The following is a 22,817-nucleotide window of genomic DNA, read 5'->3' as shown; positions in this document are numbered from 1 at the left end:
GCATATATATGATCAATCATAGTGGTATCATTTGTACTATAATTATCAACTGTTAAATTTGACAGTTTCTATCTGAATTCCAATCATACAATGAATATACCAAAACATCACTAAAAACCTCAGCAGTATATGTGGTGCAGGCATGTACATACACAAACGTAAAGTAATGTAAATTTAATAAGCAATCATGACCTTTACAGTCCAAATATAAAGACATAATAAAAACATAAATAAGTGAAGATAATGCCGACTTTGAAAGTTTTTTTTTATGGGATGTGGACCAAGAAGCCCAACCCACACTGAAACCAACCGACCCTCTAAGCAATAATCCCTAATTCTAAACTAATGTCCAAGGTCCTGAGACAAATTTCTAAATCACTACGCCTTGCTAATAGTTGATAACATACATGCTTGGCTCTTAGGAAGAGCTAAGTCAATTGAAACTTGAATGTGTACACTGTTGGACAGGGATGCAGAAAACCAGATGACATAAACGAATGCAAGGAGCAAGATCAGTTAATTTCCTTGATGTATCATGCTCAATAATCAAAGCCACCAAATGCAATCCCGCTATGAGACTTGGAGTGGCTTGCAATGTGAGTGTTGGCCACTCTAGTCCCGAATCTGAGAGAGCATCTTATTCTGGAGAAAAATATTTGGTAGCGGTAAGCTTAATTTATCCTTCCTGACGATATCCGCTATCTGAGATGGGGGATTGGATGGGGATTGGATGTCCATGACTTGGGTAATTGAACATGGTGTTTTAGGGCTGCTAAGGAATGTGCAAGCTTGTTTCCTTCTCGAGGAGCCCATGTAAGGCCACAGTTTGGATTCGTTTTCTGTGCCATTTTTATGTCTTGGATTATTGGGTCTATTTTCCAAATTGTACTTCCTGATTTGATGGTCTGGGTGAGTAATTGACAATCTGTTTCAATAATGGCCTTTTGAATGTCAAGATTTTTAGCCATAATAACTACTTCCCTTACTGCTTGTGCTTTTGCTGACAAGCTCGAGCTTGCTTGAATCTCTAATGTTGTTCCACCCAACACCTTCTCTCTATGGTCTCTGATCACCACTGCTGTTGCACCTGACTTGGTTCCACTTGAGAATGAAGCATCAGTGTTTAGCTTGATCCAGTTCTGTGGTGGAGGCCTCCATATTACAGGTATTTTACTTCTTTTGCTGGTATCCTTAGCCTTGACTTGTTTGTCCTCTATTTGACTGCTATGCTCCTGCTCTATTATTCTTGCATGTTTGATGGTGGTCTCTGGTATAGGCTCTATGTTATTATATACCATCTTGTTCCTTGCCTTCCATATAGTTCACATAATAATTCCAATTCTGAGTTGCGCCTATGTGCCTGCACTCTTGCATTTCTTGAACATATGTTGGAGACATTCAGCTATCGATCGTACATTCTCCTTGGAAGGTATGCATTGTGCCTATGAACCAAACCACACTGCTTTGGTCCATTCACAGAGTAGTAGTGCATGCTCGCTGATCTATTCTTCCTGCAAATAAATTGGGGACAAATTAGAATTGGTTATTCTTTTCTTTCTTAAATTTGCTTTTACTGGCAAGATGTTATGCATGCCTTCCAGAGAAATATTTTTATTTTTTGAGGAGCCTTCATGTTCTATGTCCATCACCAAAGGTCCTCCAATTTGTTGCTTGTTGAAGGGTTGTCATTAATATTAATGTCATCTGCTTCTTTTTTTACCACGTAGTACCCTGTTTTGGTTGTGTAGTTTCCATCTTTTCTAAATGGCCACATTATCATGTCACTTTCTGCAATCCTACTGACTGGGTCTGCATGATCCTTTTTGCTATAATATGAGGGAAGCTTCTTTGGATCCTTTCTTTGTCCCAGGTTTCTGAAGTTGAGAGGAGCTCTTCCACTTTTTTATTATCCCTGCTTTCTTTGTTGAGTGATTCGTTGATGCCATGAATATAATTGTCACTTCATAATCTCACTACGTTTCCTTTACCCATGCCCAATTTTCCTTTGTTCTTTAAGAGTTCCCTTCCTTACAGTATGCTATTCCACACCCACAAGCCATTTTGGTATTTTTTGCTTCCCAAAACTCGCAATTTGGAAAATATAGAGCTTTTAAAATTTGCACTCATAATTCTCCTAGGTTCTTGATAATTCTCCATGCTTGTTTGGCCAAATGAGATGTATTTTGATGGTGGAATTCTTTAAAACCCAGTCCGCCCTCTTTCTTACTCAAGCAAAGCTTCGCCCAGATTTTCCAATGTATCCTCCTTTCTTTTCATTGGCTTCTCCACCAGAACTTAGCAATTTTTGCATTTAGTTTGTCACAAAAGGATTTTGGAAACTTTAGGATACTCATGGCATATGTTGGAATAGCTTGTATGATTGCCTTATTGAGGACTTCCTTCCCGGCTTGATTTTCACCCTTTTCTTTTTCCCTCCACTTTTTCCATAATCCACTCCAGAGACTTGCATTTCACTCTTCCCCATTGTGCTGGAAGACCTAGGTACTTTCCCGGGTTGTCCCAAGCTAGAATATTGTTCTATGTTGATTCTAGTTTAGATAGAAATTTTGTTGCCAAATGTTATTTTAGATTTCTCCATATTGATGACTTGTCCTGAAGCCGAGGTGTATTGATTGAGGATCTAGATAAGTTGGTAAATTTTGTCCTTTTTCACTCTTGAAAAATGATATAATCGTCAAAAAACAGTAGATGAGTTATTATTGGTGCATCAGGAGCTACTGTGACCCCATAAATTAGATTTTTGTTCAGTGCATCATCTATTAAGATAGTGAAAACCTCGAAAGCAATAATGAAAAGATAAGGAAAAAGGGGGTCTCCCTGTCTTAGTCCTCTTTGTGGGAAAAGTTTCCTAGTTAGAATTCCATTTATTTGAATCTATATGATACATTTTTGATGCATTTCATAGTGAACTTAACCCATTTTTTATGAAACCCGATACCTTTGAGAACTTCATCTACAAATTTTCATTCCATCCTGTCATTTGATTTGTTCATGTCAAGTTTGATGGCTAAATCATGAGAGGCTTCTTTCCCTTTGCTAGTAATCTTGTGGAATGGTTCTTACACAATAATAATATTGTCCTGAATGAGCCTGTCGCTGACGAAAGCACTTTGAATTGGTGAAACAATCTTGTTTATGATTCCCCATAATCTTGCCACCGTCACTATTGAAATAATATTGTAGATGTAATTGTAGCAACTTATGGGCCTCAATTGGTGCAGTATTTCTGCTTGTTTTGTCTTTAGAACAAGCACAATCTGACTTTAAAAGTTTCAATCATCGTCATTGGATGGACTCTAATTGACATATGACCTTTGTTTTGATTAGTTTCAGTCCACATGAATCCAGTAGTTTTTTTTTTAAGGTTAATTAGTTTTATATATTAAAAGGCTAGCCCAAATACATCCAAATGGGCTTGGTTAAAAATTTGTAAGGAAAATTCTTGCAGCTACACAAGGTTTGGCCTAGTAAGAGCTAAAGATGCAAGGGAATGTGCTACAAGATTTCCACTTCGTTTTACATGGGTAACTTGAAAATTCCTAAAGCTTTACAAACAAAATTTACTATAGAAATAATAAGTCCACAATTGTCTTGAGATATTTGTGTAGATAGCACTGTATTCACAATGTGCATGGTGTCACTTTCCAAAATAACATCCAAGAGCCCTCTTTTCATTGCAACGTGTAGGCCCATAAAGAAATATTTTGCTTTGGCCTCTCTGACTAAGTGGGATGCAGATATTGCAGATGTCGCAGCAGCTACCAGTTGTCCATGGTGATTATGAATAGCCACACCTACACCTCTGTTGTGTCTGTCAACCACTGCAGCATCAACATTCATCTTGAAAAATCCCAGCAATGGCGCTGTCCAACTAGAGCAGCTCTGGCTTCTCGACGACAGAGAATGCAGCGCCGTAGGATAGGGTGCATTCACGGTGCTAAATTTTGCATAGTCCCGCTGCGCGTTCTGAACCATTAATTCAGGAGACCTATGTTCATCTTCAAGAAGTAATTTGTTTCTTCTAATCCAAAAGGCATGAAGACAGCAAAGCAATAAACTCGTCTTTACTCTTTCGATATTGTTGATGATGTATTGGAACCATTGTTGTAGGGAGGATGATGGCTCAATTTCTGATCGGATTGTGAATGGGTAGCGAACTAGAATCGCTTAGTCCATTCGCACTCTTTGAACAGGTGAAGCTCCGATCCCTCTTTTTCCATGCATCGGCAACATAATGTGAAACAATTAACTCCTTGCATCTGCAGGTTAAGCTTCGTGGGAAGTGATTGTTGAAGCAGTAGCCAAATGAAGTTTAAGGTCCAAGGTGGTGCTTTTGTCTTCCAATGAAGGGCTCCTAATGTGGTGGGGTCACTGATGCGTGGCGTAAGTCGGCTAATTAAGAAATCAAATTAGAAATTATATTACGAGTATAGCTCTTAACCAGCTGAAATCTGCCTCATCAATTTAGAAATGTGTCACAAAAATCAGAATAAAAATACTAGGAGTATGAGTCCTAGGTCGTCTCCCAACAAGTTGTAAGAAAGGGTGCTAATTTATTAATCAGGAGTTTTCTGAGAGATTTTGAGAGTTGAATGACAGAAAAATAAATAATAGTAATTTAGTGCAATGAAAATTAAAAAAAATTTATATTATTTAAATTAAAAAGCCTTGACTGGGGGAATGATTAATTGAAAGTTATATCCTTGTTGGAATTCTCTCAAGTGTAGTATAAAGAGGTTGTTATTTTCACTTAGTTAACCCTTACTAAATAAAGAAAAGTCAAGTGATTGAGCTAACTCTTATTTGCAAATCCTAGTCCTCTCCTTTGGGAAGGTCTAGCGTTAGTAAATACAGAATTAGCCAACAACTTCCAATTTAACTAATCACTTGAGCATTCCAACTCAAGTGTCTCTTCTTAATCAACCCCCATGTCAAGTAGGGAATCTACTCCATTGACATGAATATAACGCTCAATAAAATATAAGAAGAAGACATGATAAATTAAATAAAATAGGGATTGAAAATTAATTAAAAATAAAAGTAATCCTTTGCATTAATAAATCCAAAATAATCCAATTACCACTCTAAACAAGAATTAAGAATATGGAATAAATAAATAGGAAGTAAGGAAATAAACTAGAATAGTATCTTCAACAGAGGTGATGACTCTTCAATATCCAAAAGCAAAAGCATAAAACTAATAAACTATGAATATAAAGAAAACCTAGAGGAAGAGTAATTTCTCTCTAGATTCACATCTAAAACTAAAAACTATCCTAATGAGAATGTGTTGAGTCTCTGCATGTTTCCTGGTTATAATCTATGTTTCTAGGCCAGAAACTGGGTCAAAACTCGGCCCGAAATTGCCCCCAACGTTTTCTGTTATTTCTGCAGATCGCGCATGTCACGCGTACGCGTCAGTCACGCGTGCGCGTCATTCGGCGAATTTCCTTGTCACGCGTACGCGTCATTCACGCGTGCGCGTCTTTTGTGAAACTCCAATCCACGCGTGCGCGTCAGGCACGCGCACGCATCGCTACAATTTTCTCCATATCGCGTGCACGTGTGAGCTATGCCTGCGCGTCGATGCTCGCTGGTCATCTCCTTGGTTTCTTGTGTTCCTTCCATTTTTGCAAGCTTCCTCTCCATTCTTTAAGTCATTCCTGCCCTATGAAGCCTGAAACACTTAACACACGGATCACGGCATCGAATGGTATAAAGGAGAATCAAAATACACAAATGAAAGTTTCCTAGGAAGCAAGTTTTCAACCATAGAACAAAACTAGGAAGGAATTGTAAAATCATGTAATTCATATGAATAAGTGGGTAAAGACTTGATGAAACCACTTAATTGAACATAAAATAAACCATAAAATAATGGTTTATCAACCTTTCCACACTTAAACATTAGCATGTCCTCATGCTTAGCTTAAGGAGATAAAATAAATGAGTAGAAAAAAGTAAGACTCATGCAATGCAATGCAACCTATGTATATGAATGCAGCTATATGCTAAGATGATTCTGTCTACTTAGTAAAAAGTAAATAAGTTCTTCAAGACAAACATAAATCAGATATCACTAATTAAAATCATACAGTAAAAACAAGTAAACTTGTAAGAAGACAGCTCATGAAAGTAGGGAACATAGAATCAAGCATTGAACCCTAACTAATGGTGTGTATGCACTCTAATCACTCAAGTATATAGGGTAATCACTCTACTCTTCCCTAGTCATGCTTTCTAAACTTTGTTCTTCACCTAACCAATCAACAAGTATTTAATACACCAATGCAAACATCATGAGGTCTTTTCAAGGTTGTAATGGGGCTAATGTAAAGGTGAGGGTATATATATGGCTAAGTGAGCTATAAATTGAATCATTGATTAACCTAAGCTCTTTACCTATACATACACACTCTATATAACTTCTAAATTCATGCCTAGCTACCCAAATTTCCCACTTTTTCATTACATACTCATGCATCAACTTTTCTCTTAACTTGTATCACATATGCATTGATTTTTTCATTAAACTTAACATTGGGGTAATTTTGTCCCCTTATTTATTTATTTAATTATTGAAATTTTTTTTAAAGAAAAGTAAACATAACTTATCAATGCACATAAATTTTTAATTTTCTAGTTTCACATGAGTAGGTACCCAAATTCCCAATATTTTATCAATTGTAAAAACATAACACATTCCCTTGTTAACCCATGTTCCCATAGTTTTTCCACACTTAATTGACATACAATCTCTATCTTAAGCTAACCAAAGATTCAATTTGGGGTATTTAATTTGTTTTTCTGCTTAAGGCTAGTGATGTGGTAAAATATAGAACAAATAGGATTAAAAGGCTCAAAGTGGCTAACAAAGGTGATTAAAAGGGTAGGCTATTTGGGATAAGTGAGCTAATCAAATGATGGCCTCAATCATATGCATACATTTAAATACATTAAACATTGGACATATAGGATGGAACAAAATATAGATTGCAATCATAGAGAAGAAAAACACACAAGAATAAAATATTATGGTTAAATAATGTAACCATGTAATTAAGCTCAAGTCTCATAGGTTATGTATTTTAGCTTTAAAATCATGTTCCAAATGCAACTTCCAAACAAGTTTAACAAAAAAATTTTAATTTAAATTAGTGAAATTTTAGTGAAATTTTCAAAAATAGGGTCTTAAAAAGAAACTTATTGTTTTTCAACCAATTAGAACATGCATGCAAATATCTATTACTATGCAATTTTATCCTATCCTAAACAAAAGAAAAATAAATAATTTATTGGTGCTAAAAAAGAGTAAGTACCTCCGGAAGTCAGGTACTGACTGATGCGTGAGCATCTTTCGTATTTTTTTCTAGTAAATTTGCATGTAATTTGTTGATTTTAATTAAGAATTAATTATATTTTAGCCACAATGGATGCTATTTTGAGTTTTGTGCAATACTGTTTATTTTAGGTAGCATTCGGCTGGATTTGATGGAGTTTCTGCAGCACGAGAATCAAAGGAGATGGCAGCGAGGAGCGACACGTACGCGTGACTGACGCGTACGCGTGATTTGAAGATTTGCAAAGCGACGCGTCCACGTGACTGACGCGTCTGCGTGACTCGCGAAAAGACCATCGACACGTACGCGTGACCGACGCGTACGCGTGACATGCGCAACGTGCAAAAAAATGCAGAAAGACGCTGGGGGCGATTTCTGGGCTGTTTTGACCCAGTTTCCAACCCAGAAAACACAGATTAGAAGCTGCAGAATGTACAAATCAAGTGGTCCCCACCCATCAGCTGAAGACTTGTTAATTAATTCGAATTTAAATTCAAATTTGATTTTTAAATAGGAAAAAATAATATTTTAATTTTAATTTTAGAAATTTAATTTTTAAATTATTAGGATTAATTATAAAAGGGGATTCAGATCCATCAGATTGGAAAAGTACATTTTTACCTGAATCCTTATTTTCTACTTTGAACCATGAGCAACTAATCCTCCATTGTTAAGGTTAGGAGCTCTGTCTATTTCTATGGATTGATTTTATTGCTTTTTCTATTTTAATTTATGTATGGATTTATAATTTAAGAATTATTTTTGTTCTTTATTTTATGAATTTGGGTGGAACGGAAGTATGACCCTCTTTCTATTTGAGTTCTTGTATAACTTGGAAAAGCTCTTTACTTGAACAACAGCTTAAAAACAAATTCTCCTAAATTTTAATTATCTGGATTTAACGGGATACGTGACATATAATCCTTTTATTTTTAGGTAATTAGAGTTTTTGTGGCATATAAACTGGAATTTGATCATCACTCTCTAATTAGAATTAATTGACCAAGGAATTGGCTGTTGATGAATTTTAGAGGAGACTAGGAAGGTCTAAGGAATTAGGGTCTAGTCACATATAATTTGCCATAAATTAAATCCTATATGATTAAAATAGTTAGTAAGAAAAATAATTCCAGAAAAATAGATAACTCTGAAGCCTTAACTGCTTTCTCAATATTTTATTCCTCACCTATTCACCTGCCTGTCTTCAAACTCTTCTTTATTTTTTAAATGCTTTTGAACTTCTCAACACTATTTTTTGTTTGTCTAACTAATCCTATCAAACACTATTGTTGCTTAATCCATCAATCCTCGTGGGATCGACCCTTACTCACGTAAGGTATTACTTGGTACAACCCGGTGCACTTGCCGGTAAATTTGTGGGTTATAAATTCCGCACCAAGTTTTTGGCGCCGTTGTCGGGGATTGATAGTGATTAACAATTATTCGTTATTTGATTGCTTAGTAGGGATGTCCATGGATCGGATCCGATCCGCATATCCGCGGTGTTTATCCGAATCTGATCCGAAAATTGCGGATATGGATCCGATCCACAAGGCTTTTGGATCGGATCGGATCGGATCCACACACTAATCGGATCGGATTGCGGATTTTGTGTTGGTATCCGCATATCCGATCCGCATATCCGCGTATCCGCAAAAATAAAGAAATAAATAAGTAAAATATTCTTTTTATGTTTTATTTTAACTAATAATTATCATATATGTTAAATTATTTTAATTTATTATTCAAGAAAAGTATGTTTAATATTATTTTAAGAGTAAACATATTTAAAAGAATAAAAAAATAAATTTTATTGATATTTTTTTAATAAAAATAAGCTTTTAAAAATATTTTTGTGTTTTGCGGATATATCCGATATCCGATCCGATCTGATCCGCAAATGTGCGGATCGGATCGGATCGGATCCAACCTTAAAAACTGCGGATATTGGATCCGATCCGATCCGATGATTGTAGTGCGGATCGGATCGAAATTTTGGCCATATCCGATCCGATCCGATCCGCGGACACCCCTATTGCTTAGATTATATATATATATTTATTATTATTAATTTTTATTTTGCATTTTTTTTTACGTTATTTTTCTTTCTTTACGTTAATTTTTTTTCTTTACGTTATTTTTTTCTTTTTCCTTTTCGTTTACTTTGCCCCCTTCCCTTTATACTGTATCCGTTTTTTTATTTTATTTTACTTTTACTATTTAAAATAAAAAACAAAAAAATAAAAATTTAAATAAATAAATAAATAGCACCAATATTTTTTCTTAATTTCTGAAATTAAGTTTGATATTCTCTAATTAATTTTATTTTTATTTTTTTTTTGGCTTAATAATTTCAAAATTTTTGTCTTAATTTTAATTGCAATTTTCAATTTTTTTTATTTATTTATTTAGTATTTTTATTTTATTTTATTTCTTTACACAGGTTACCTCACAGGGACTTCTCTACACTCTAACGTAGAGAGTCCCATCTTTTCTTGTCTTCTGTTTGTGTATGCGCAGGAACAGAGACAAAGAACATCTCTTAGACTTTGATCTTGAACCTGAAAGAACTTTCAGGCGGCGTTTACAACAAGCAAGACTTTACAAGGTTGCAAAATCAGCTATGGATAATAATAACACTGTTAATGCCAATATGGTAAATCCGAATGGGGATGAGCAACAAAGGAGAGTGCTTGGCTCTTATTCTGCTCCTGCTGCAGATCTATATGGAAAGAGCATTGTGGTGCCTCCTATAGCTGCAAACAACTTTGAGTTGAAGCCATAACTAGTCACCCTGGTGCAACAAAACTGCCAGTATCATGGTCTTCTCCACGAAGACCTAAATCAATTCATATATGATTTTCTGCATATTTGCGATACTGTGAAGACAAATGGAGTGAACCCAGAGGTGTACAAACTGATGCTCTTCCTATTTTCTCTGAGGGATAAAGCAAAGCTATGGCTAGATTCCCAACTAAAAGAGAGTTTGAATATTTGGGAAAAGGTTGTTACAGAGTTTCTCACTAAACCACCAAAAAAGCTGACTAAGCTTAGGTTGGAGGTTCAGACCTTCAGGCAGGAGGAGGGTAAAACTCTTTATGAAGCTTGGGAGAGATACAAGCTGCTGACTAGGCAATGCCCTCCGGACATGTTCTCTAAGTGGACCCAACTAGATATTTTTTATGAAGGCTTGGGTGAGATGTCCAAGATGAGCCTAGACACTTCTACAGGCGGTTCACTACACAAGAAGAAGACACCAGAGGAGACTATTGAGCTTATTGAATTTGTTGCAAGCAACCAATATTTATACTCATCTAACAGGAATCTTGTGAACTATGAGACCCCTCAGAAGAGAGGCGTGTTGGAAGTAGAAGCTGTTAATACTCTTCTTGCTCAGAACAAGCTGATGTCTCAGCAAATAAATCTACTTACTCAACAGATGGGTGGCATGCAAGTCTCAGCTATCAACACACAAAATTCACCACAAGAAATCTCCTATGACATGATAGGTAATTTTGTGCAAAATGATAATTATGATTATGCTCAACCTTCTTCTGAACAGGTGAATTACATGGGGAGTGGTCCTAGGAATCCCAACAATGATCCATATTCTAAGACATACAACCTGGGATGGAGAAATCACCCAAATTTTGGATGGAAGGACCAACCTCAGAGACCTCAGAACTTCAACAATAGTTCTTAGGGTGGTTTCCAGCAGAACAATAATTTGGAAGCAATATTGACAGGTTTTAGACAGGAAACCAGAGCATCCATCAAGAACTTGGAGTTTCAAATGGGTCAATTAGCCACAAAAGTCACTGAAATTGATCAGAGGACCACTAATAGTCTTCCTGGTAACACAATTCCAAATCCAAGAGAGAAATGCAAGGCTATCACCTTGATAAGTGAACAAGTGGCAAGTACGGAAGCACAAGTTATGCAGGAAACTAGAGCCTCCATTAGAAACTTAGAGGTGCTAGTGGGCCAACTGAACAAGCAAATACTTGAGAGGTCTGCAAGTACATTTCAAGAGGATACAGTGGTGAACCCAGGAGAAGATTACAAGGTTATTCAATTGAGAAGTGGTAAAGTATCTGGCTCTGAGACCAAGGCCAATGAAGAGCTAGTTGAAAAGGAAGCTCCAGAGGAGAAGAAGGGAGAAGTGGAGCACACCCCTCCAAAGCGTGCAGACAACCCATTCCTAGACTCTCTTGACACTTATCCTACTTTGCCAAAGGCTCCTGAGTACAAGCCTAAAATGCCATATCCTCAGAGACTTCAAAAGGAGACCAAGGACAAGCAGTTTTCAAAGTTCTTGGAAGTCTTCAAAAAGTTGCAAATCAATATTCCTTTTGCTGAGGTTTTGGAACAAATGCCTCTCTATGCCAAGTTCATGAAGGAGCTGTTATCAAAGAAGAAGTCTTTAAAGGGAGATGAGACAGTGGTCCTGTCTAAAGAATGTAGTGCCATCATTCAGAATAACTTACCAAAGAAGATGCCAGATCCAGGGAGCTTTCAAATTCCATGCACCATTGGGAGTACAACCTTTGAGAAAGCGTTATGTGATCTGGGAGCAAGCATCAATTTAATGCCCTTGTCTGTGATGAAGAAACTGCAGATCCAAGAGGCACAACCCACAAAGATAGCATTACAGATGGCAGACAAATCTATGAAGCCTGCATACAGATTAGTGGAAAATATCTTGGTCAAAGTGGGTAAGTTCTTCCTCCTAGCAGATTTTATAATTCTTGATACATGGGAGGATGAGAATGCCTCTATAATTCTAGGAAGACCATTCCTAGCTATTGGAAGAGCTCTGATTGATGTAGAAGTAGGTGAATTAGTGCTTAGAGTGCATAATGAGCAACTGGTCTTTCATGTCTTCAAAGATATAAATTCAACAGGTGAAGGAGAGAGGTGCATGCAGGCTGAGCTTATTGATCCAAACCTTCAAGAACCCCCTGATGATGCACAGCAGAGTCTGCAACTCAAACCTCCTTTGGTGACAATCAGTAAAATTCCTCCTAACATCAAACCTAAGTTTGGTGTTGGAAATGCATCATCCACCAAGGAGGAGGTTCTCAAAAAGAAGAAAATACCCAGGGGATGGAGAAACAAAAAGATCCCCACTGAAGGTTTCTCCCCAGGAATGAAGGTGGTGTTGACTAAGACTCCAGCATGGATTTATACAGTAAACAGAATCCTCTCTCTGGAGCATATTGAGCTAATTTATGAAGACACAGGAAAGAAGTTCAAAATAAGGGGTGAAGAGCTGAGCCCCTATGATCCCCCTCCTTAGAGGAGCTGACCGTCAAGCTAGTGACGTTAAAGAAGCGCTTGTCGGGAGGCAACCCGATAATTTTGTATCCTTAGTTATTTTTTGTAGTAGTATTTTTCTTACTTATTTGATTTTTATTAAGTTCTTACTAATTTTCTAATCATGCAGCTATTTTAGAACAGGAGCCGGAAAAAAAAAGCATCCGACGCGCAAGCGTCGCTGACGCGTACGCGTCATCTAGGGGTGCGAGAAAAATAAAAAGTTACAGAGAGTTGCGCGTGCGCGCGGCTGGCTTTGCGCGAATCGCACAAAACCCAAGGCACGCGAACGCATGCCTGACGCTTCCGCGTCATTAAAAAAATTCTCGCGACACACGCGTACGCGTGCCATACGCGTACGCGTCGCCTGCACCGCACACCTCCACCAGTTTGCCACCAGTTTTTTTTAATTTTTTTATTTTATCTCCCAAATCCTAATTCTCTCTTGTTCTTTTATCCTTTTATTCTTATTTCAGTATAATATTTGTTTCTTTTTATTTTCAGTTCTTCTTTGCTTGAGGACAAGCAAACCTTTAAGTTTGGTGTTGACGCTTCACTTATAGGATTTTCTGTCTATTCTTATGGCACCAAAGGGAAGTGAATCATCTTCACAAAGAAGCACAACCTAAAGAATAAAACGACCGCTCAGATAACTAAGGTGGTTGAGTTCCCTTTCATTTTTTTCCTTCCCGCTTTTATTATGTTATGTTCTAGTTTCCTACTACTTTGTTTTGTTTATTGCATGATCCTTTATAAGTAGATTCATAGGTTCTAGTTTAATTTTCTGTTAAGTGCTTTAATTCTGAAAAATGTCTCATGTATTTCCCACTGAGCTTTAAATCAAAAAGAAAGAAGAACAGATGTAGTGCATGAGAATTTGAGTTTAATTTTTAGAGTAGTCTTATTTATTCAAATGTGGTGGTATTTTCTGTGACTCTGAATGCATGACATGAATAGTGCATGATTTTGATAGTGGAGTTTATGAATGTTAAAATTGTTGGCTCTTGAAAGAATGATGAAAAATGAGAAATGTTATTGATAATCTGAAAAATCATAAAATTGATTCTTGAAGCAAGAAAAAGCAGTGAAAAACACAAAGCTTGCGAAAAAAAGGAAGAAAAAAAAAGCAAGCAGAAAAAGTCAATAATCCTTTAAACTAAAAGGCAAAGGGTAAAAAGGATCCAAGGCTTTGAGCATTAATGGATAGGAGGGCCCAAAGGAATAAAATTCTAGCCTAAACAGCTAAATCAAGCTGTCCCTAACCATGTGCTTGTGGCGTGAAGGTGTCAAGTGAAAAGCTTGAGACTGAGCGGTTAAAGTCGTGATCTAAAGCAAAAAGAGTGTGCTTAAGAACTCTGGGCACCTCTAACTGGGGACTCTAGCAAAGCTGAGTCACAATCTGAAAAGGTTCACCCAGTTATGTGTATGTGACATTTATGTATCCGATGGTAATATTGGAAAAAAAAATGCTTAGGGTCACGGCCAAGACTCATAAAGTAGCTGTGTTCAAGAATCAACATACTGAACTAGGAGAATCAATAACACTATCTAAATTCTGAGTTCCTATGGATGCCAATCATTCTGAACTTCAAAGGATAAAGTGAGATGCTAAAATTATTCAGGATTGCAATTGTAAATTCCACTATAAGAAGAGACATGAGCTTAATCGAACTCTCATTCTCATGTAAATTCACATCCTAAGCTTATATTAGTTTTGGTTGCTTGAGGACAAGCAACAGTTTAAGTTTGGTGTTGTGATGCGTGAGAATCTTTCCTATTTTTTCCTAGTAAATTTGCATGTAATTTGTTGAGTTTAATTAATAATTAATTATATTTTAGCCACTATGGATATTATTTTGAGTTTTGTGCAATACTGTTTATTTTAGGTAGCATTTGGCTGGATTAGATGGAGTTTCTGTAGCACAAGAATCAAAGGAGATGGCAGCGAGGAGCAACGCGTACGCGTGATTGACGCGTACACGTAATTTGAAGATTTGCAAAGCGACGCGTCCGCATGACCGACGCGTCCGCGTGACTCGCGAAAAAGACCATCGACGCGTACGTGTGATCGCCACGTACGCGTGACATGCGCAACATGAAAAAAAATGCAGAAAGACGCTGGGGGCGATTTTTGGGCTGTTTTGACCCAGTTTCCAGCCCAGAAAACACATATTAAAAGCTGCAGAATGGACAAATCAAGTGGTTCCCACCCATCAGCTGAAGACTTGTTAATTAATTCGAATTTAAATTCAAATTTGATTTTTAAATAGGAAAAGATATTATTTTAATTTTAATTTTAGAAATTTGATTTTAAATTATTAGGATTAGTTATAAAAGGGGATTCAGATCCATCAGATTGGAAAAGTACATTTTTACCTGAATCCTTATTTTCTACTTTGAACCATGAGCAACTAATCCTCCATTGTTAAGGTTAGGAGCTCTGTCTATTTCTATGGATTGATTTTATTGCTTTTTCTATTTTAATTTATGTATGGATTTATAATTTAAGAATTGTTTTTGCTCTTTATTTTATGAATTCGGGTGGAACGGAAGTATGACCCTCTTCTATTTGAGTTCTTGTATAACTTGGAAAAGCTCTTTACTTGAACAACAGCTTGAAAACAAATTCTCCTAAATTTTAATTATCTGGATTTAACGGGATACGTGACATATAATTCTTTTATTTTTAGGTAATTAGAGTTTTTGTGGCATATAAACTGGAATTTGATCATCACTCTCTAATTGGAATTAATTGACCAAGGAATTGGCTGTTGATAAATTTTAGAGGAGACTAGGAAGGTCTAAGGAATTAGGGTCTAGTCATATATAGTTTGCCATAAATTAAATCCTACATGATTAAAATAGTTAGTAAGAAAAATAATTCCAGAAAAATAGATAACTCTGAAGCCTTAACTGCTTTCTCAATATTTTATTCCTCACCTACTCACCTTCCTGTCTTCAAACTCTTCTTTATTTTTTAAATGCTTTTGAACTTCTCAACATTATTTTCTGTTTGTCTAACTAATCCTATCAAACACTATTGTTGCTTAATCCATCAATCCTTGTGGGATCGACCCTTACTCACGTAAGGTATTACTTGGTACGACTCGGTGCACTTGCTGTTAAGTTTGTGGGTTATAAATTCCGTACCACTGACCGACCTTCCCATACTTAAAGCTTGGCACCGTCCTCAGTGCCATCAGTCAGGAACAAAGGGGGGCTGGTAGCAGTATCTCCACAATCGGGACTGTCATGGCTCCCTGTGCTGGTAAATGAAGTGGAGTACGGGTTGTCTGGGTCTTCTTCAGGTGGGTGATTACCAACAAGTAGCTCCTTGAGGTATGTAAATTGGTGCTTGTTACGGCGCTCTCTTCTCTTTCCTTGCCGGTCAAGCTGGTCCAACCTCTCAAGTATCTGATGGAGCATTTGGTTTGTTGAAGGTGCTTGTGATATGGAAGGAGAAGGAATATCTTCAACCTATTCTGCAGGCCAGTTAGTAGTGGCTGTTGGAGGTCTGATATACTTCCCGTTAGGGACGTACTGATCATCCCGTGGAATCATGGCTTTGGTGTTCCCAGCTCTGTAGGAGACTCCGGCTGCTGAGACTAGATCTGAAACCAAGGCGAGAAAAGGTAGGTTGCCCGCAATCTGTATGTGTCCCATAGCATGCCGAATGTGTCTTGGTAAATTGAGAGGATGGTCTGTAAGGATACACCAGAGTAGAACAGCCATGTCTGCAGTGAAGGAGGACTCGTGAGTTCTCGAAAAGACGTAATGGGACATAATCTGTGCCCATACTCGAGCCTCCAAGGTGAGTGTTGAAGCCAATATGCCCTTAGGTCGGGATCGATGGTATCCGTAGATCCATCTGCTGCCAGGTTGTGTTATAACTCTGAGAACAGCGTCCTAGTCAAATTGGTATGTCTGGCGCTTGAATGAGGCTTTTTGGAATGCGTCCAATCCTTCTGGAGCAGGGGGAAGATCTAAAGCTCGCTGAATGGCCTCTTCAGTTATGGGAACTTGCTTCTGACGGACATAGACAGACTGCATGGTTGGCATGTGAAAATTGGAGTAGAATTCAACTACCCATGAAAGGTTAACCTGCCATGGCTATCTCCATAGGAATCTCCATTGTCTTCGCTCAATGCGGGGCTCAACAAATTCAATAATGTGGGTCGGGAGAATGAGAAGGTGCTCATTGTTATAGTTCCGCTCAGCCAGGATGGGGAACATCTGCTCACAGTAGTGGTTAGTGAACCGCGCAGTGTCCTTTGCTAGAAAGGCTTTCTCTTTTTCATCGACCTTGATGATCCTCTTGATTCGCTTTGTTAAGGGCTTTACTGCTGTTGAAGATGGCTCTGTCACTAGTGCTCTTTTTGTTCCTTTCCTTGCCGGTGGTTTGGGAGTAGCTTTCTCTTTACCCTTCTTGGTGGCCATCCTGAAAAGGGAAAAGGGAAGTAACATGTAAAGCTAAGGGTTATAGCAAGGAAGAGAATAGTACAAGTGATAATCAATGCCAAGGTAAAGAAGGATGACTCTTATCACATGGTCGCGACTCTATGTGATCAGTTCCTTAATGAAAATATAGCAAGGGCATATTCAGGCAAGATGCAAGATGTTTATTGGTATGCCGGAAAAGGCATGAGTAGCATAGATCAAGCATTAATTGCCCAATTTGATTATCAACTCTTTCAAACTAACAATCTGTTTGTATTGACAATTATATTCAATCATATATATATATATATATATATATATATATATATATATATATATATATATATATATATATATAAAGGGGTTTTGTGAAAAACAGGCATTAGAGTAGTAGAATAGAATAATTTAAAAATAATGCACAATGCCATACGGGCTTTTTCACAAACACTTAGCATGCATGGTAAATATGTTGTTGAAAGTATTAAATTGGACATGCAAACAACCCTTTAAGAAGTAATATTAATTGTCAAACAATTCCTCAATATACTCACAAGCAAAATAGAGAAGAAAACAATCACCCAATTAAATTTCTAACACCAAGTAAAATAATGTAAAAATAAAAAAAAAAGAAAAAGAAAATATAGATAATGAAAGTAAGAAGAAAAAGAAGAAGAAAACATAAATAAAAATAATAATGGAAAAGTAAAAAGGGAAGAAGAAAAGAAAAGAACCTTGATGATGAATGTGAAAAAGAAGGACGGAGAAAGTAAAAAGTGAGAAAGAATAAAGAAGGAAGAAGGAAGAAGGAAGGAGAAAGAATTAAAGAGGGAGAAGAAAAAAATTAGGATTGGGGAAGAAAAGATAAGAATTCTGGCGCAGGTATAGTTAAAATGTGCGTCGCATGCGACGCGTGTGCGTGGAGCACGCGTGTGCGTGGTTTGTGATATTTTCAGGTGACGCGTACGCGTGGGTGACACGTGCGTGTGACCTGAATTGTGCTATTGGCACGAGAGAAGCCTCGCGTACGCACAACTCTCTATTTTATACGCATATTGCCAAATTTTTGGGTGACGCGTGCGCGTGAGAAACGTGCACGCGTGAATGGCCTCATTTTGAAAAATGACGCGGACGCGTGGTGGACGCGGATGCGTGATAGGGCTTGTGCTTCCAATACACTTCCAGCCCCACTCCATCATAACTCTCTGCCATACACCTATTTACGTCGAGTTTGCAAGGTCACGCGTGCGCGTGGGTGACGTGCACGCGTGGAAGGCTGAATTTGCAATTCACGTGGATGCGTGGTAGACGCGTTTGCGTGGGCATGTTTGTGCCTAAGGCATGCCTCCAGCCATGCTCCCGCGTAACTCTCTGCTTCTTTTCTTCTTTGTTTCGAAAGCACCTATGACGCGAACGCGACAGCGACGCTTGCGCGTCGTGTGCTTTTTTTTCATGCAGAATGCAAATGCAAATGCAGACTATATGCAGAGATTATGAGGAGAGTTACTAAGAAAAATAAAGTAGAATAAAATAAAATAAAACTAAGACTAAAATGGAACGATCATACCATGGTGGGTTGTCTCCCACCTAGCACTTTGCTTTTACGTCCTTAAGTTGGACGGTCTTCAAGCTCATTCTGTTTCTGTTGGTGGGTCTTCCAAGAGGAAGACCTCTAGTTCTTTGTGATCCTTCATCTTTTCTCCATGATAAAGCTTTAGGCGATGTCCATTGACCTTGATGAATTTGGAGCTAGAAGGATGATGCAGGTGAAAAACTCCGTATGGCTGTGCCTTCTCTACTCTGTAGGGACCTTCCCATCTTGATATCAGTTTGTCTGGCATTAGCCTCAGTCTGGAGTTATAAAGAAGAACTAACTCCCCTGGTCTAAATTCTCTCCTTTTTATGTGCTTGTCATGGACAGCCTTCATCTTCTCTTTGTATCGCCTGGAGTTGTCATATGCTTCTAGGCGAAGGTTCTCTAATTCTACTAGTTGTAGCTTCCTTTCAGCAGCAGATTCTTCAAAATTCATGTTGCATTCCCTTACAACCCAGAAAGCCTTGTGTTCCACCTCTACTGGAAGGTGGCAAGCATTTCCGTACACTAAGCGGAAGGGGCTCATCCCAATGGGTGTCTTGTATGCTGTTCTATATGCCCAGAGTGCATCTTGTAGCCTGGCACTACAGTCCTTCCTATGAGGCTTTACTATCTTCTCCAGAATGTGTTTAATTTCTCTGTTAGACACTTCTGCTTGTCCATTGTTCTGGGGATGATAAGCTGTTGCTACTTTGTGAACTATCCCATGCTTCTTCAGTAATCCTGTTAGTCTCCTGTTACAAAAGCGAGTGCCTTGATCACTCATGATTGATCATGGTTATCCAAAGCGACAAATAATATGGTTTCTAACAAAGGAAACAACGGTGTTAGCATCATCAGTACGGGTAGGAATTTCTTCCACCCATTTAAAAACATAATCTACACTAACAGTATATAAAGGTAACCACTAGAGTTTGGAAATGGACCCATGAAGTCAATGCCCCAAACATAAAAAATTTCACAGAAAAGCATAATCTGTTGAGGCATCTCATTCCTCTTGGATATATTACCAAACCTTTGGCATGGGGAACAAGATTTACAAAAGGCAACAGCATCTTTAAAAAGAGTAGGCCACCAGAATCCACAGTCTAAAATTTTTCTAGCTGTTCTTTGAGGGCCAAAATGTCCTCCACTCTCAGAAGAGTGGCAGACCTCTAAAATGGACTGGAATTCTGATTGAGGCACACACCTTCTAATTACCTGGTCAGCACCACACCTCCATAAATATGGGTCATCCCATATATAATATTTATACTCGTTTTTCAGCTTGTCTCTCTGATGCTTGGTGAAATTGGGAGGGAAAGTATGGCTAACTAGATAATTAGCTACAGGTGCATACCAAGGAACTACTTCAGATACTACATGCAAACTATCAAATGGAAAAGCATCATTTATAGGAGTTGAGTCATTCTTAATGTGCTCAAGGTGACTCAAGTGGTCTGCCACTAAATTCTGGTTACCACTCCTATCCTTAATTTCTAAATCAAATTCTTGCAGCAGCAGTATCCAACGTATCAACCTTGGTTTGGACTCTTTTTTAGCTAATAAATATTTTAGAGCTGCATGGTCTGAGTACACTACCACCTTAGTACCAAGTAAATAGGCTCAGAATTTATCCAGAGCAAAAATAATAGCAAGAAGCTCTTTTTCAGTGGTGGTGTAATTAGATTGAGCAGCGTCTAAGGTCTTAGACGCATAAGCAATTACGAAAGGATCCTTACCTTCGCGCTGAACCAGCGCTGCTCCCACTGCATGGTTAGAAGCATCACACATAATTTCAAATGGTTGGCTCCAGTCTGGTCCTCTTACAATTGGAGCTTGAGTCAGGGTGATCTTCAGCTTATCAAATGCCTGCATGCAATCTTCACTGAACTCAAACTCAATATTTTTCTGCAACAGTCTGGATAAAGGTAATGCTACCTTACTGAAGTCCTTAATGAATCTCCTGTAGAAACCTACGTGGCCAAGGAACGAACGGACTTCCCTCACGGAGGAGGGGTAAGGTAAACTAGAAATGACATCTGCCTTTGCTGGATCTACAGAAATACCAGTATTAGACACAACATGTCCTAGAACAATCCCTTGTTTTACCATAAAATGACACTTTTCAAAATTCAATACAAGGTTTGAACTAACACACCTGTCTAATACTCTATCTAAACTATCCAAGCAAAGGCTAAATGAATCACCATAAACGCTAAAATTATCCATAAATACTTCCATACAATTCTCAATAAGATCTGAAAAGATACTCATCATGCATCTTTGGAAAGTAGCAGGTGCATTACATAAGCCAAAAGGCATCCTTTTGTATGCATACGTTCCAAAGGGACATGTAAAAGTAGTCTTCTCCTGATCTTCAGGAGCTATATGAATTTGAAAGTAGCATGTATAACCATCTAAAAAGCAGTAATGGGATTTACCTGACAGGCGATCAAGCATCTGATCAATAAATGGCAAAGGGTAATGATCCTTGCGAGTAGCTTGGTTGAGATGCCTATAGTCAATGCAAACCCTCCATGAATTCTGCACTCTAGTTGTCAGGAGCTCTCCATGCTCGTTTTTTACTGTTGTGACTCCAGACTTCTTGGGCACCACTTGAACTGGACTGACCCACTCGCTGTCTGAGATGGGGTAAATGATATCTGCTTCAAGTAGCATGGTCACTTCTTTCTTGACAACTTCTAAGATGGTGGGATTCAATCTTCTTTGGGGTTGACGGACAGGCTTTGATTCTTCTTCTAAATATATTCTGTGCTCACAAACTTGAGGGTTGATGCCTACTATATCCGCCAAGCTCCACCCAATTGCTTTCTTGTGTTTTCTCAGCACACTGAGCAGTTGCTCTTCCTATTGGGAAGTGAGTTCCTTTGCAATGATAACTGGGAACTTCTGATTATCCTCAAGGTATGCATACTTGAGGTGTGGAGGGAGGGGCTTCAATTCTAATTTCTGCTCATGGCTAGGCTCTGGATCATCCGGGGTTAGTGATAATGGCAAAATATCCTCATTGTGTTCAGAGGGTGTCCCCACACTTGGACCTTGCTCCATGTTCTTCACTTCTGCTCCTTCTTGGTGAATTTCAGCTACAGTTTCATCAATGATGTCGCACTGGAAGATAGAATGATCTTCCGGAGGGTGCTTCATAGCTTCATTTAAACTGAAACTCACTGTTCTGCCATCTATCTCAAAGGAGTAAGTTTCTGAGAATGCATCCAGCTTGAACTTCGAAGTCTTCAGGAATGGTCTTCCAAGCAGGATTGATGATGGTCTTCCTGAGTCATTAGGGGGCATTTCCAGGATATAGAAGTCAATGGAAAATGTGAGCCCTTAATGCTCACTAATACATCTTCAGCAATCCCAACTACTGTAATAATGCTTTTATCTGCTAACACAAAACGAGCTACCGACCTTTTTAAGGGAGGGAGCCTCAAAGTATCATATATAGACAATGGCATTATACTAACACACGCTCTTAAATCACACATGCAGTCAAAAAATATTACACCTCCAATGGTACAATTAACCATGCATGGACCTGGATCACTACATTTTTCAGGTATACCTCCCATTAAAGCAGATATAGAACTACCTAAAGAAATAGTTTCTAATTCATTAATTTTATCTTTATGTATGCATAAATCTTTTAGAAACTTTGCATATTTAGGTACTTGCTGAATAACATAAAAAAAGGGAACAGTTACCTCAACCTTTTTAAAAATTTCTACCATTTTGGGATCAAGTTCCATCTGCTTTCTGGACTTTCTTGCAAGGTGTGAAAATGGGATAGGAAGGGCGCCACTTGCAGCTTCTGCATCCTTTGGTGCTCCATTCCTTTGCTGAGCTACTTCTTCTTCAACAATGTCTTGTATTTCTTCTTCCTTTTCAGCATCTTCCACTTCTACCAAATCCTCAGCTGGGGCGTGTACCTGTGGGCTTGGCTCCTCTTGGTTCCTCTCTTGCAGTGTGGTTCCGGACCTCAAAGTGATGGCATTGATGCCACCCTTGGGGTTAGGTAAGGATTGAGAAGGAATTCCACTGGAGCTTGAAGGTTGGTTGGTGGAAGTAGGTAATGAATCTATCCGGATGGCGAGAGCTTGTAAAGTGGCATT

The 22,817-nt window shown here is 38.2% G+C and overlaps 1 long non-coding RNA gene across 4 annotated transcripts; it reads left to right on the top strand.

Annotated features, from left to right (window-relative positions):
* The first annotated feature begins 347 nt into the window (after positions 1–347).
* Positions 348–8,114, top strand: LOC107637985 (uncharacterized). 4 transcript variants are annotated; one of them, XR_015881151.1, is made up of 5 exons: positions 348–1,165; positions 3,759–4,054; positions 4,132–4,214; positions 4,287–4,404; positions 7,493–8,114. It is a non-coding gene; the product is annotated as an uncharacterized LOC107637985 (long non-coding RNA). The 4 variants fall into 4 exon arrangements; XR_015881150.1 differs by having other exon boundaries at positions 349–1,165; positions 3,759–4,028; XR_002361452.2 differs by having other exon boundaries at positions 3,759–4,214; positions 7,497–8,114.
* The last annotated feature ends 14,703 nt before the right edge of the window (positions 8,115–22,817 follow it).

Source organism: Arachis ipaensis, chromosome B4, assembly GCF_059453495.1.
Source record: "Arachis ipaensis isolate K30076 ecotype BB chromosome B4, ASM5945349v1, whole genome shotgun sequence".
NCBI classification, from domain to species: Eukaryota; Viridiplantae; Streptophyta; class Magnoliopsida; order Fabales; family Fabaceae; genus Arachis; species Arachis ipaensis.
The sequence above is the reverse complement of the archived record's forward strand: the minus strand, read 5'-3'. Positions and strand labels throughout refer to the sequence as shown.